The 16356-nt window shown below is 33.2% G+C and overlaps 1 long non-coding RNA gene across 1 annotated transcript; it reads right to left on the bottom strand.

Annotated features, from left to right (window-relative positions):
- Positions 1 to 2519: 2519 nt before the first annotated feature.
- On the bottom strand, positions 2520 to 15430 carry LOC141547159 (uncharacterized). The gene is made up of 3 exons (XR_012483522.1): positions 15318 to 15430; positions 5142 to 5186; positions 2520 to 2736 (listed from the first exon to the last, which is right to left on the bottom strand). It is a non-coding gene; the product is annotated as an uncharacterized LOC141547159 (long non-coding RNA).
- Between the last annotated feature and the right edge of the window lie 926 nt (positions 15431 to 16356).

A 16356-nucleotide genomic window follows, 5' to 3' on the forward strand; every position in this document is an offset into this window, starting at 1 on the left:
AAAAATCTTTTATAAATTTTAAATAAAAATAACTATGTTTTTTAGAAGGCCTGATAAATCTATTTGTAGGCTAATTTATTGCAGTAATTTGATGGTATTAATAACAATTGTGTTCAGTCTTACTGTGACTAGTGACACTTTATAGTTTGAAGGAAAAGCTTTTTTGGAACCCTTTTTTGAGTTTCATTCTTAGGTTTGTTGTGTCCTTAGGTCAACCTTAAATAGTCACTTTAAGGAAAACGTCAGCATTCAGCTATTCAGGGAAAGAATTCTGACTCATCAGAAGTCTAGTGAATATCTGTCATGGGGAATAAGGTAGGGAGATTACCTTGGGAAGTCTAAGGTTGGACTCTTCTTAATTCATTTTCCATTACAAGAAATCTGTCTGTCTGCTTCCATATGCTAGGCTACTTACAGTGGTATAAGGCCAGTTTTGATGCTATTATAATCATGTACTTGCTTCTAATTATCATAGCAAATTTCTGTTACCAAAGGAGACAAAAGTAGAAATTTGAATAGATGCCATAACGTTGGAGACACTGACTCAGCATGGCGTGCTCTCATCAGAGAAGATGCTGTACTCTATGAGCAAAACAGAATGGAAGTAGCTCAAAAGAAATATGAGATGCAAAATGTGCAAAGTTAGAGAATCCACCCCAACTGTGGACTATTTGTGCCTGACCTATGGTTGAGCATTCTGAGTTCACATTGTTCTCATCAGCCACAATCTAACACATTGTAATTTAATTTGTAATATAGTGATTTTCTTTTGGTCCTCTTGATAATGAAGGACAGCCATTGTAATACTGAATCTTATATTAATACTAAAGCATCTGAATTATTGTAATAATTTGCAAGTTGGAAAGATCTTGCTATTTTGATCTGAATTTGTAATCATTCCATGGCCTAAGCAAGAGTTAAATTAGTGCTTGAACTAATATATATGTATGTGTGCATATATACACATACAAACACATCTATGTGTATGTATATACATAATATCTTCAGTTCCTGAAGTATCACAGCTTTTCAGAAAGATAAGAGTATAAGCAGACAATGGTAGAAAAACATATGAAATAAAGCTATAAATCTATTAAGTTGTGAGGTTAAAGTCAGGGGACCTCTTTTGTTTATGTTTTAAGGAATAGGATTTAAGTACAGATAGTTATGTGAGTGAAGAGTAATAACTTCCCCACTAATTTATGTTATCTTAATGAAAAATCTTATTTCATTTATGATTTTTGTTTAATCTGGAGTTGAAATCTACATATAACGCATGCAAATTACTTAAGGTTTACCTTAAAGATGTTCCCACTGTTTAAAGGCATTCTGAGAGCAGTATTCTGTTTATGTAAATTTGAATATGGTCAATAACTGAACATGTTTTACTACAGAAAACTTTTCATATAAGCTGTTCTCTGCATGCAATTTGGAATTTTATATATATATATATATGTGTATATATATATATACACATATATATATATATATATATCCATTCCCTCCCAAGTTTTTTTGTTATTTGTTATTAAGCATCTTAAAGCAAAATCATTTGTAATTATGTCGAAATAAATTGTGATTTTTCATGATTAATTTCTTACTGTTATCAATGCGAGATTATCGTCAATACTTGTTATAAAGGAAATGTGATTCTTGAATTGAATCCACTCATAATTATCAATTATTGAATATGACTATTGGAACTTGCTACTTAAGACCTTATGGGACTGTAATTTATATTGTTCTAAATCTGACTTTAGTATGGTCATCAAGGAATGCTGGTAAGGCAATGATCCATGATTCCAGTAACCCTATGGGGTTGACATTCACAAAATGCAGATGGAGTTCTCATGGAAAAGATTAAGTGAATGACTCTTGGAATAAGTTTATATAGGATTTTGCTAACTCAGTTTCCCCAATATGATATTTCCTCTTGAATGGAAATATCTTTTCTGGTTAACTTTAAGTCTGTTTCAATGAAAATTTACTTTTGCTTGAAATTGTCATGAAGTTAGGGAAGCATTATTCCCTCACAGTGTACCTATGTCTATTTTCTTCTTTTATGGCAAATATCTGTAATCATTTTAGATGTTTACTGTAAATACAACTAATTAGATCTTTTATGTTATTCCTGAAACACATCTGACTCACTATCGTGAAATAACAGGTATAAGATTTAAGCAATTTGGTTGAGGATTTTAGTCCTTTATATATGCTGAACAACTAAGTATCTATGTATTTAGCCTTTTCATCTATCTGTTACTAGTTGTATATTCCTATGAAATATAAGATTCTTTAATTTCTCATAATGGTATGGAGATAATTAGGCAAATAATGCAGACTTGTGAAACCAAAATATAATTCTGTTATTTAGTGAGGTTAATATCATAACTATCTCAGTTCTGTATTAATGAAAAAAATACTATCATAATTAGGTATCTCAAATGATAAATGACTTGCAAATAACTTAAAGGGAGATCCACTTTTACTAGGGGTTACTCAATTCAATATGGTTAGAAATTGAAAATGTTTTATTACAAACAACTTATACAACAAGTACTGTTCTTAATTTATATATTTATGCACTCCATGCTCCTTTGATGGCAGTATAACTTGTTAGCGGCACCTGTAAAAGTCCATTCTAGAAGGGATAGAGGCTAGGTGTCTATCTGAAATTGCAGGTTCACACAGTCTCTTGGCTCAAATGGATGTACTCAAAACTTCTTCCTTCCAAACCTATGAAAGGAAAGTAAACAATATCTTATCCTTTCATTATCTGTGGATACCTAAACAGTAGTAGGTGGTCTACTGAAGAAGGGACCCTGAAACTCTAAAAATACTTAAAGGAGAAAATTTCCTTCAACTCTGCCTCAGTGAGGGACCTCACCCCAAGGGACAAACAGGTTCATCCTTGTTATCTAGGTGGGCTCAGCTCAGCACCCTTGGGGGTTCTCTTCCCAGACAACTCCCAGATAAGTTATCTCATTCAGTTGAAAATCTTGGCTTGTGGCATAGTGAACATCTTCTATATCTATTGAGTGGTTCAAAGTGCTCCACAACCCTAGGCCAAGACTAACCTGTCAACTCATTTTTGCTAATTCCTAGGCCAAGACTAACCTGTCAACCCATCTTTGCTAATTCCTAATTAAGGAGGCCAGCTGAGAAGTTGTTTCTTCTCAGGGTAAATCCATTTTAGCTAATTGCCCTTCTAGACTTACCCCACTGATGAAGATATTTTCTTCTCAATGTAAACCCATCTTTGCTAAATTCCTAATCAGGAGTTTGCCCATCAAGAAAACTGTCTTCTTAGTGTACTGTTTTCTTAATGTAAATAAACTCATTCTTTGCCACAAAACTCGGCCTGTATTCACTGGGGTTTGCAAATACTTTCTCAGAATCTGCCACTGACCAAAGGGGATCCCATTGCTCTTAGGGAATCTCTTACCCTCAATTCTTGCACCTCAACAAGACTATTGATATTCACAAAATATATACATCCATATGTACATATACATGTATATTATAAACAGAAAGAGAGGGATTGATGTACTTCCTTCTCAAAAATGATGAGATTAGGGTTCCTGGTGGTCAGGGAGTTAAATGATGAGATTAGTGGCAGGTTCAGGGTTCAGGGAGCCAAATGAAGATGTTTGACTCCTCTAAATCCCCTTTAGGATTGGCGCAAGGTAGGGAGTTGCAGGAACCCCCTTCGGGCAGGGCAGAGGTCCTTTGGAAAAGAATGTATGAACCTGAAAAGCTAGACTGATAAAAAGAAGTTTATTATTGGCATTTGGAAGTCAGCCTTTGCTATGCATGAATAGAAAGGCTGAATTCCTTAGTGGCAAGGTCTGACAGAGAAGTAAAAGTTTTGAGTAGAGAAATCCCGACAGAGAGATATAAAGTCTTAGGTAAGGATAAAGAGAAGGTAACGCTGAAAGAGAATATCATTCCAGAAGGCAGAGGTTTCCTTGGCATTACATAGCATAGCATGGCATGGTAGGTCCTCTGCAAAAGGCAGAGTTTAAAATTGGCTCTTTTTTATAATAGAAGCCTTGTCTACAATCTGAGAGCAGTTCCTGGTGGGGACTGGTGGATGGAGTTTGAGCTGGAATTGAACAGAATTGAATGAGTCTCTTTAATTCAATAGGGTTGGAATTCTCCAGCTCTGGACTCAACTAGCCCCACCAATAACAGAATGAAGCTGTTTATCTTGTTTCTCTCAGTCAGGGTCCCACAGATGCAGGGTTCAAGGAGTTTTAGAGAGTTTAAGGGCCCCTTCATCATTCCGATTAAAATAATATCATTATGTAGAAATCAAGGTATAGTGTGTTCAACTATGATCGATCTGACCAATATGAGCTCAGAAGGCTTTACCATAAATTGGGCACAAATAATCCACATGAACATTTGAAATGGAGATGTTTCTAAATTTGCATATATCACATTTCTTTTTAAGCTACTGAAATTCTGCTTCACTAATAGAGCACAGTTGCTTCTTTGATGTGGGCACATCATTCTGGGTGGTCTTTTGCCAATATCTCCCATGTGTCATAGTCAGTTTCACAGTTTTTCAGAGACACCTTGAGAGTGTGCTTGTATGTTTCCTCTGACTTCCACGTGAGCACTTGCCTTGTGATTTCTCCATTAAACAGCCTTTTAGGAAAATGTGACAAGCCCATCAGTTTCCAGGACTGTTTATATGCTTGACACTTTAGCTCAAGAAAGGACCTTAATTTCCTGTATTTTATTTTTTCAGGTGATCTTTAGAATATTCCCAAGACAATTCAAATAGAAGCAAGTCAATTTCCTGGCTTCCTGCTGGTAGACTATCCAGGTTTCATAAATTAAGAACAATGAGGTCAGAGCAACAAATTAGACCTTCAATCTGGTGGGCATTCTAATATTTTTTTCTCCCCCAACCACCAAGCTAGTTCTGGCAATGAATACAATCAATTTCCTGGAAAATACACTGCCAAGATAAGTGAACTTATCCACAGTATTTAAAATTTCTCCAATTATTATAACTTATTGTAATGGTTCCAGGTATAGAGGGTGTAATGCTGGCTGGGGAAGAACTTGTATTTTCTTGATGTTAATAGTTAGGCCAAAATTACCACAAGCAGTAAGGAACTTATCCATACCTTGTTGCATTTCAGCTTCAGAGGCTGCATTGAGTGCATAATCATCTGCAAACAAAAAAAAGTCATGCATCAACTCTCCTTCTACTTTAGTTTTGGCTGTACCTTTTCAAGTTAAATAATTTGCCATCTGTGTGGTAACTGGTCTGGATGCCATTTTCATTCTTGTTGAAGGCATCTGACAATAATGCTTAAACAATCATGCTAATTATGGGAAGTATGGAAATAATATATAATATAATAAATAATATATAATATAATATAATATAATAATGGAAATAAGTATGGGAATAATAATAAAATAATAAAAATAAGTATGGGAAGAAGCATATAGTCTTGCTTCACTCTATTGGTGCCTGGGAAAGTGTATATTTTGTAAAGAAAAAATATTGCTTCTATATGTAACTAAGGAAAATAAATAATTAAAAAGCAGAAAACTGTAAAAAAAATTGCCAAGTATCTCTGATAATAGATCTATTTTAGAAAAAAAATTGAATAAACTATAAATGAGCTTCCTAGGAAAAAAGCATCAGTACCATATGGATTTACAAGGGAATTCTATCAAATATTTAAAGACTAACTAATTCTAATAATAAATGCATTATTTAGAATAATAGGCAAAGAAGGGATCTTACCTACTTTTATGGAATAAATATGGTACTGATATTCAAAACAGGAAGAGTAAAAACAGAGAAAATTATAGACTAATTTCATTAATGAATTTGGATGCAAAAATCCTGAGGAAAATACTAGCCAGGAGAATACAACAATATATCACAAAGATTAGATATTATGACCAAGTGGAATTTATAGCAGGAGTGCAGATATGGTTTAACATAGGAAAAACTGTTCACAAAATTGATTATATCAATAATAAAAGTTTTTAAAAGATGCTTATGTCAACAGATTTAGAAAAATACTCATTTCTATTTAAAATACTTGAAAATAGAAGTATAAATGGATTTTTCCTAGAATTGATAAAAAGCATTTATCTAAAACCATTGGCAAGCATTATTTGTAATGGGGGATAAGCTAGAAGCCTTCTTAGTTATATCAAGTGTAAAACAAGAAAGCTCACTGTCATCAATATTATTCAAGATTATATAGGAAATCCTATCAATAGTAATAAGATGAGAAAAATAAATAGAAGAAATCAGAATAGGGAATGATGTAATAAAATAATTTTTCTTTACAGATGATATAATGATTTATTTGGAAAATCCCAAAGACTCAACTAAAAATTAGTTGAAATAATTAACGATTTAGCAAAATAGCAACATTTAATGTAAACCCACATAAATCATCAGCATTTTTATATATCACAAACAAAACCCTGCAAGAAGAGTTAGTAAAAGATATCCCATTTAAAATATTTTTAAACAGTAAGAAATACTTGAGTGTATACTTTCTCAAACAAACCCAGAAACTTTATAAATAAAATTATTTAAAAAGCTTTTTAATACAAATAAAATCAGATTTAAATAATTGGAGGGATATTAATTGTTCATGGGTAGGCAGGACCAATATAGTAAAAATGACAATTTAACCAAAGCTATACATTCAATGCCAACCTAATTAAATTAATTTTTTTTACTGAATTAAAAAATAAATTTATTTGAAATTTGAATTAAATAATTTTTCAATTATTTGAATAATATCAAAGGAAATGATGGGAGAAATATAAAGGAAAGAAGTTTAGAAGTACCATATCTATAAGGCAGTAGTTATTAAAACTATCTAATAACTAAGTTATCAAACTTGCTAAGAAACAGAAAGGAGAGCATTAGAACAGAGCAGACATACAATTTATGGCAGCAAATAAATATAGTGATCTTGTATTTAATAAGTGTGAAGACTTAAAATTTATTAGGTTCATGCTTTAGACATAAAAGGTATGCAAAATTAGAAGAACAAGGGATAATCTACCCCTCCAATATGTGGAGAAGGGAGGAATTTATGTCCAAAGAAAAACTAGGGAATATTTTTAATGCAAAATAGATAATTCATATTACATTAAATTCAAAAGGGTTTTGCACAAACAAAACCAATGCAGCCAAGTTTAGAAAGCTGGAGAAAATAATTTTACAGCCAATATTTCTGATAAAAGCCTCATTTCTAAAATATATAAAGAATTAACTCCATCTTTTGGGGTGTTCTGATGCTCTCAGAACCTATATTTTTTAAAAAAATATTTATAGCAGCTTATTTTGTGATTGCAAGGAACTTGCAAAATTGCAGGGATGTCCATCAACTGGGGAATGACTGAACAAGTTGTGAAACATAATTGTGATGGAATTCTACTGCATTATAAGAAATGATGAGCTCAGTGATCTTAGAAAAACATGATAAAACTTTAATGAAATAATGAAGGGTAAAATAAGCAGAACTAAGAGAACATTGTATACCATACAGCAATATTGTTTTAAGAACAACTTAGAGTGACTTATTTTGACTATAACAAATACCCAAATTAACTATAAAGGACATATGAAGAAAGATGTTATCAGTATTCAAAGAAAAAACTGATAATAGGAATATGTTTAGAATGATTTTACATATATATAATATATATAAATTTACATATATATAATATATAATATTTGTGTCTAATGATAGCAATTTCCAGGGTAGAGATAGGGGAAAAATGAATTTACATAATAACTATTATATATTTAAAAAACCATCAAGTTATCCACATTAGATTTATAGTTTCATGTGCAATTTTAAAATTATATTATGTTAAGGAAATGATTGTTTTATTCAATGAATTAAAAATAAAATAGCTCTGATCAATAGAAATTTAGATCTGCTCTAAGTTTCTATTGATCAAAGTTATTTTATTTTTAATTCATTTTTTATTTCTTTGATTTCTTATTCTGAAAACTGCCTGTTCATTTTCCTTGATTATTCATCAACTGGGGAATGATTGTATTCTTATGAAGTTGACTCTGTTCTGAATATATTAGAAAACCAAACCCTTTAATAGATATACTTGCTGCAAAATCTTGTTCTCCCCTCCCCATCATTTCCTAGTTTTTCTTCTAATCTTGATTGCATTGACTTTGTTTGTACAACCCCTTTTAAATTTAATATAAAGAAAATTATTCATTTTATATCCTTTAATACTATCTTGTTTATTTAGAGTTTTTCCCTTATCCATAAATCCAACAGCCAAAATATTCCCTGCTCTCCTAATTTACTTGTATTATTACCCTTCATGTCCAAATCATACACCCATTTTGACTTTACCTTGGTATGTGGTATGAGATGTTGATCTATCCCTGGTTTCTGCCAAACTGCTCTCCAGTTTTCCCAGCAATTTTGGTCAAATAGTGATTTCTTGTCCAAAAAACTTGGTTCTTTACGTGTGTCTAACAGTAGGTTACTGTGATCATATGCTACTATGTGTTGTGTACTTAATCTATTCCATTGATTCACCACTCTTTATTTTTAGCCAGTTCCAGATTTTAGAACATTGTATTGCTGAGAATATCTAAGTCATTCACAGTTGATCATCATAAAACATTGCTGTTACTGTATATAATGTTCTTCTGATTCTGCTAATTTCAATTTGTTTCAATTCATTTAGATTTTTCAAATTTTTTCTGAAAGCATCCTGCTCATCATTTCTTATTATATAATAGTATTCTATCACAATCATATGCAATAACTTGTTCAGCCATTCTCCAATTTATGAATATCACCTCAATTTAAAATTCTTTGACACTATTAAAAGAGCTGCTATATGTATGTTTAGTACCCATTGTTTTGATGATTACCAGATTGTAATACAGTTTGAGATTTGGTGCTGCTAGACCATCTTTCTTCAAATTTTTTTGGTTTGATTCTTTTTATATCCTTAACCTTTTTTTTCCTTCAGATGAATTTGTTATTTATTTTAATTCCATAAAATTATTTTTAATATTTTGATTGATATAGCACTAAATAAGTTATTTAGTTTAGATAGAATTGTCATTTTTATTATATTGATGAGGCCTACAAATGAGCAATTAATATTTTTTCAATTGTTTAAATCTGTTTTTATTTGTGTGAAAAGTGTTTTACAATTGAGTTCATATAATTCCCAGGTTTGTCTTGGCAGATAAACTTTTAAATATTTTATGTTATCTACAATTATTATTATTATTATTTGCTGAGGTAATTATAGTTAAGTGACTTACCCAGAGTCACACAGCTTGGAAGTGTTAATTAAATGTCTTAAATTGGAATTCAGGTCCTCCTGACTTCAGGGCTGTGCTCTATCCACTACACCACCTAGCTGCCCCTACAATTATTTTTAAATGGAATTTCTCAGTTTATTTCTTGCTGCTGGGTTTTGCTGGTTTCAACACAAGAGGTCACCAAAGGATAACTTTGGACTCCAGCAACTATTATTCCCTCACTCTAAGGTGTCCTTTGTCAGAGCTCACAGGATAAAATTGCAAAAGCAAACACTAAGCTTAATAATTCATGAAACATCTGAAGCAATAGTTTTAAACCTAACTACAGAAAGAAGGAAAATGGAAGATTGAAGACATGCAATTGGAGCTCTACATTCAAAAGAAATGCAGAAAAGGCAACCTAGTTTATGAAAGCCAGCCCTTGTAGCTTGAAAAGCCCTCTCTGTCAAGGTCTACCTTAGCTTCTGCTATAGTACAAGTACATGTATGCTACAACTAGATCAAACTGGCTTGAAAAAACCAATTGTTAAATATGGTGTGGACATTCACACCATATAAATTGGCAAGCAATTTATTATTTTTAGATTTTGATTTGTTATTCTGTTATCTAAATTTTAAACTTTTTTTAAATTTATAGAATAAAACAAGTATTTCCATAACATAGTACAATAAAAAGATGACTGCTCATGAAACTGCAAATCTACTGTGCACAACTTACTATTCCTTTCAAATATAAAACAAGGTTATCAGGTAATTTTCTCTTTTTTTTTTCCCTTTCCCTTCCCCCTTTAGAAATGGCTATTTAAATGATATATATTTACTTATAGTTTATATGCTCAATCTGACAAAATCATCCCCATATTAGCCATGTTTGGAAAAACACGTTTGAAGCTTTCATCACCTCTCTATTAGGAGTTTAAATGACAAGTTTTATCTTCCTATCTCTAGACTTGTAGTTTATCATTGTGTTGATCAGAATTCTCAACTCTTTCACAATTGTTTTTTCTATGTAGTGTTGTTATCATTGTATAAATTGTTCTAATTCTATTCACCTTGCAACAGTTCATAAAGATCTTACAAGTTTCCTCTGAGTTTGTAATTTCATCATTTTGGGGGGCAAAATAATATTCCACTACAATTTGTTAAGCTCTTTCCCATTAAGACACTCCTTTAGATTCCATTTTTTGCCTATCATGAAAAAATTGCTAAAAGACTTTGTATACATATGAATCCTTTTCCTCTTTCTTTAATTTTTTTTAGGTATATAGGCCTAGTAGTGGTATAGCTGGGTCAGAGGTTATATGCAAGTTGGTAACTTTTTGGCCATACTTTCAAATTGCTTTCTGGAGTAGCTGTACCTATTCACAACTCTGACCTCTATAGTATTAGTCACTTTCCTTTTTACCATCTTGGCAAACATGATAGATGTATGGAAGAAAAACAGAATTGCTTTAATTTGCCTTTCTTAAGTGCAGTTTTATATTGCTGTTGATAACTTGGGTTTCATATTCTTTGACCATTTATCTATTAGAAAATGGCTTTGCATCATTGGATTTGAAATCAATTGGAATTAGTTCCCTATTTATCTTGGAAATGAAATCTTTTTCAGAGAAACTAATTGCAAAGATTTTCCCCCAAATTATGTGTTGCCCATTTAATTTTGAATTATAGCTTGCATAATAATATCTACCTTTAATCTTACAAAATGCCTTTTTTGTTTAGTTGTTTAGTTTTGTCCCATGGATCATCTGTCCATGGGGCTCTCTTGGCAAAAATATTGGAATGGTTTGCAATATTTCCTTCTCTAGTGGATTATGGCAAACGAACATAGGTTGCCCAGTGACTTGCCCAGTGTCACACAGCTTGTAAGTATCTGAGGCAGAAGCTGAAGTCAGGTTTTCCTGATTCCAGGCCCAGATTTGCATCCGCTGAGCCATCTAGTTCTCTTCAAAGCACTTTTAAGTTATCTCATTTGATCCTCTTACTATCCTTGGAAGCTAGAGCCTTTAATTACATTCATTTTTCTAGATAAGGAACCTAAGGCAGATAGAAATCAAATGACTTGTCCACTTAAATGATTCACAAAGGTAGTAAATGAGGCTAGATTTGGATTCGTGTTCCTGATTTCAGGTCCAATGCAGGTACCACTTAACTACCTATTTTTTTTTTACTATATTAGATTTGTTTGTGTGAAAACTTTTAAACTTTTTATAATTAAATTTATTGATTTTATCTTGTGTGATGCTATCCCTTTCTGAATCAAATGATTCTCTTCCTTTACCCAAGACTCAGGGGCATTGATTCCTTGGGATCTTTTTTATACCTTTAGGTAATTGGAAAGACATGGCAACAACTTTCAACTTCCTTTGGACCAGTCAAAGTTGAGACAATTTTTTTACCTTTTAGATTAAAAGCAAAAGCAAGCCTAGTCTACTTAGTAAAGACCCAAGGAAATATTGCTTCTACCACAGCCTCCATGGCTTCAACTTATCAACTCCATTCAGATAATTAACCCTGTCTATCTCTGTATTTATATATATATATATATATATATATATATATATATGTATATATATATATATATATATATAATATTATTTGTATTGTATTCATCTATAATTCCTCTTTTGAGTCCCAGGCTTGAATCATTCTCTGTGAAACATCTTCACTTATAACATGTCTGTTCATTTAAACATTTAAAACTTAATATCCTAAACAGAACTTGTTTTCTCCACAGATCTTCCCAAGCTTTCCTATTCAGTCTCCCAACTTCATAGGTTTTTAAATATCTTTTATTCTTCCCATTCTGTCATCCCCTAGTCAAAAGTGGGAAGTCTTGTCAATTATACCTCCAAAACTTCTACTGACTATGTTTCCTTCTTTCCACTCACAGATTGTTATCACTCTTGTAAAGCTTAAGTTCTGATCACTTCTCAGACAGACTATGGCAATAGCCTTCTAATTATACTCCTAACTTCTTACTCCTTTTCAAGATGATGGCTAGAGTGAGGGAAAGAAAAACCATAACTACTTCTATTTATTTTTATCTAAAAAAAGGAAATAAATTAATCTTTCCTAATATTTAGAGTAAATGTATTGACAGTGGTTTATCATTTGGTTTGTAGCTCAGTTATATGTCGTGGATGGCTTCGAAGAGTGTGCTGGAGGGAAGGGCTGACACTCCACTACAGAGTTGCAAGTGGTATCTTTGCATAGTAATTTATACTTGTTATATATTTCACTGTATTACAGTTTTGAAGTGCTTTGGTAAAATGACTTTATGGGTCACATTATCAAGTTTTAATCAAAATAATCCTCAAAAAGTGGGAAAGTGGTTTGAAAAATTTCTAGAAAGAAATTACAGATTGAAAATAAAACATATAACTTGGGCACAAGAGAATTAGAAAATTATAGAACTGACATTTCTCTTACACCAAATATGGGATCCTCAGTCATGAGCACAAAGTAAAAATAATGTTGAGCTGCAAGATATGACAAATAAGTTAAAAAACAAAAACAAAAACAAAAAAAAAAAACAAACCTTGAGTGGTACTTAGAGCTGTGCTGAACACACTAGGTTTCTGGACAAATTAGAGGGGATAAATATGTATTATGTGCCTACTATGTGCCAGGCACTACACTAAGCACTTTACACATGTCTCCCAGAGCAGAAATGACTGTAAAAACTGAGGCTCTAGGTGCCAGTCTCACTCATTAAAAAGTGAGAGTGTAGTATCAATCCTTCATGGTTATCTGCTTCACAAAACAAAATGGAGCTGAATGATATTATTCAGAAGATTGTCAGAAACTTCTATGCTTGTAAGCATCCTGAAGCATCTCTGTTTTGTAAATTCCCTAATTTAAGCCTTAGCCTAGGAATGCTTATCCTTGTCTTCTGCCCAGTTCCTTCTAGGTAATCTATTTTGACTCATTCCCATGCAAAACCATCATACTCTCACTTTTTGAAAATAATTGGAAAACTTGAAACACCTTTAAAATTCTAGTTGATGTGAGAATTTATTTTGCTTGATTATACTTTTTAAAAAAAAATTTTTTTTCTTCTTTTTTGTTGAGGGAAGGGGAGGAGAGAAAGATCAAAATTGAATAAATTGGGGGGGAAACTAAAAAAAATTGATTGGAAAGTAGCTTTGGGAAGATTTCTACAAGACACAAAAATGAATTAAACAGACAATTGCTAAAGGTGAAAAATTAATAAATATTCTACCTGGGTCAAGAATGATGTGTGGTAAGCTAGCAACCAAATCTGTTTTGATTTTTAAAAATAATACATTTGTACATCCTGCTACTTTAGGCATGTCCTGCTAGCTTCAAGCCCCTCTACCTCTTTACACCTTTAAATAGTTTCAGTAAAAAAATAAAACAAAGTAAAATAAAAAGTGAAGAGTTCCAGAACCAAGCCTTTGGTGGTAATTACGCCATGTGTATGCCTGGGGTTACTTGCTGTACACTACAAGATGCTATCTCAAGGGTTTCTTTTAAATAAATCCCCTAATAAAGCTTAGACCTCTTTCCTTGTTATTTCCTGCATTATAAGCTGCCACTCTGCTACAATTGATGTAGTTGGCAAGATTCCCAAGAAATGGGTTAGCGAAGGGAGGATAGTAAAGGGGAGATCCCTGACACATCCCTGTCCTCGGGATTGTAGGTGCAAGTGGTTATTGTAAGATTTATGGTTCAAGTGGGTACATCGGGTTAAAACTGAGGACTAAAAGATGTATCGATTACAGCCTTCCAATTTTTGAAGGCTGAAAAAAAAGAGGTGAAAAATACCTCTCTGCCTTAACATGTCATTTTGTGAGAGCTAGAGGGCATCAAATACCAAGAGTTAAGAGCTCTTCTAACATTTCAAAACTGGAACCTAAGGATGGAGAAAAAAAGAATTCAGATGAGAAATGGGCTGTTGCATTTAAGTCTGAGAGGAAGGTAGAGTTTGCAGACCCTCCACAAGTATACCAAATTAGACCATTACCCAAGAGCCAGAGAAAGCAGAGGTGTGTTACTCAGTTGCTTATTGAGTTGGTTTATTAGAGCCGGTAGGAATGTTTTGCCAGTAGGAGAGGCTTCCTGGAGGACCCAGGAGGCGAACATAAGAGAAATGGTCATGCAATCTGTGTTTAATACAGCCCTAAATTTCAGTGGCCTGAGGCAGAACCTGTTACAGCTGGGATTAGGAGGAACAAAAGTTTTCAAGTTAGTCCTTGCTCACTGGAAGGAACCTATGGTTCTTTTAGTTTCCATAGTAGAGGCTTTAGCTTATGATTATAGGAAAGCATTGTCTAAGTTGATCCTGGGATTTGAGATGTAAACCCCATCAAAATTAAGACCCAAGGACAGTCAAGAAAAACTACATCATAAAGGTTGAAGAGCAACCAAATCAAGCAATTGTTCCTTCATTTGAAAAGGGAAGAGGAGGCTTGAGAAAAAGAGTAAGTAAACAATCTGATGCCCGGTTACTAAAGAAATCCTAACGTTTCTGAAACAAGAAAAATTTAATCAACTCCTGAATAAAATAAGACACAAAGAAGGAGCCCCAAACCTGTGCCTCTCCCTTGCTCTCTGGAAGCTTCATGAACTGTAGTGGCCTAGGGGTATGGCTAGGGCTCTCCTAGAGTAATGAGGATGAGGAGACTAGAAGCCATATATAGAAATAATCTTACAGTAGCTTGAGGTATAAAAAATAAGCAGAGAATCCTGGTTCTAGTAGGTACGGAGGCATAATGTACCCTTATTTATGAAAGGCCATGTAGGTTTCCTGGTCCCCTGGTTTACACTGATGCTATACAAGCTCCTATAAGTAAATCCCCTAATAATGTCTGGACTGGTCACCCTGAGTTTGTGTGTTTCTTTTCTCAGAATTTCCTGAATAGTCAGCTGCCAGTCTTCATAAGGCAGAGGAACAATTCTGTTTTGTCAAAGTCCTAAAAGGAAAAAAACAATCAGAAAACAGGAGAAAAACACATTGTCATAACTTAATTACCTTCTGAAGAATGGGAAGAACCCTTTCCTGGCTGGCCTATACTTCTTTTTCCAGAGTGCAAACAAATTTTACTTTCTATTATGTTGGATTAAAAATGGAGAGTTGACTTGCCACCTCCAGAGGAAGAACTGCTTCCTGGAACTCCTGTATTTTATTTTGTTGAAATTTCCTATGCCCTGGGTGACCTGCACTTCCTGTACATTGTTCATCGAGGCTTAAAGTTAGAAAACAATTTGCTGAACGTATTGTCCTAACAAACTTTGAACTCAGCAATAAACCACAATGGCACACAATAGGCATTTTTTGTGACACCCATGGGTATCCCTGAAATGCATCTTTGTGACAGAACTGACCACGGGTACTGTTAAAGGAAATGTTTTATGGCTTGTCTCTTTTCTATAGCCAAAATACAAAGAGTCATCAAACATCTTGAACACAGCCATTACACCTGAAGCCAAATATTACAAATTCTGTAAGAAACCTTCTGGAGGGCCTGCTGCAGAAAAATGGAAAAGAAAATTTTGGTGCCAAGGATGACTTTGTGGAGATTAAAAATTATATCTTCTTTTTTATTACCTGGAATGATCTCATTAAATTAATTCTTCCTTAAACCAAATGTAAGTGGATCCAGAAATCTTCTGCATTTTGATCCTGAATTCACAGAAGAATGTGTCCACAGAAGAACTCCCCTGGGAAGTTGAAATTATGAAGTTTCCCAAGGCTTCTTTTCTATGCCTCACATGGATTCTTTCCTTTGAAAATTCTTGAGTTGGTTTTGAAAGGGGCCTAGAGATTCGTAGCTGATCATTCGTATTTCTCTCTCTTTTTTTTTATTAAAGTTTTTTATTTTCAAAACATATGCATGGATAATTTTTCAACATAGACCCTTGCAAAACTTTGTGTTCTTATTTTTTCCTCCCTTTCCCACCCCTATCCCTTCCCCTAGATGGCAAGTAATCCAATACATGTTAAACATGACCATACATATTTTCAAATAATTTGTACGTGTAAGAAATGGATAAGCATTTGTTTTCCACAG

The sequence above is a fragment of the Sminthopsis crassicaudata genome, chromosome 6 (genome assembly GCF_048593235.1).
Source record: "Sminthopsis crassicaudata isolate SCR6 chromosome 6, ASM4859323v1, whole genome shotgun sequence".
Lineage (NCBI taxonomy): Eukaryota > Metazoa > Chordata > Mammalia > Dasyuromorphia > Dasyuridae > Sminthopsis > Sminthopsis crassicaudata.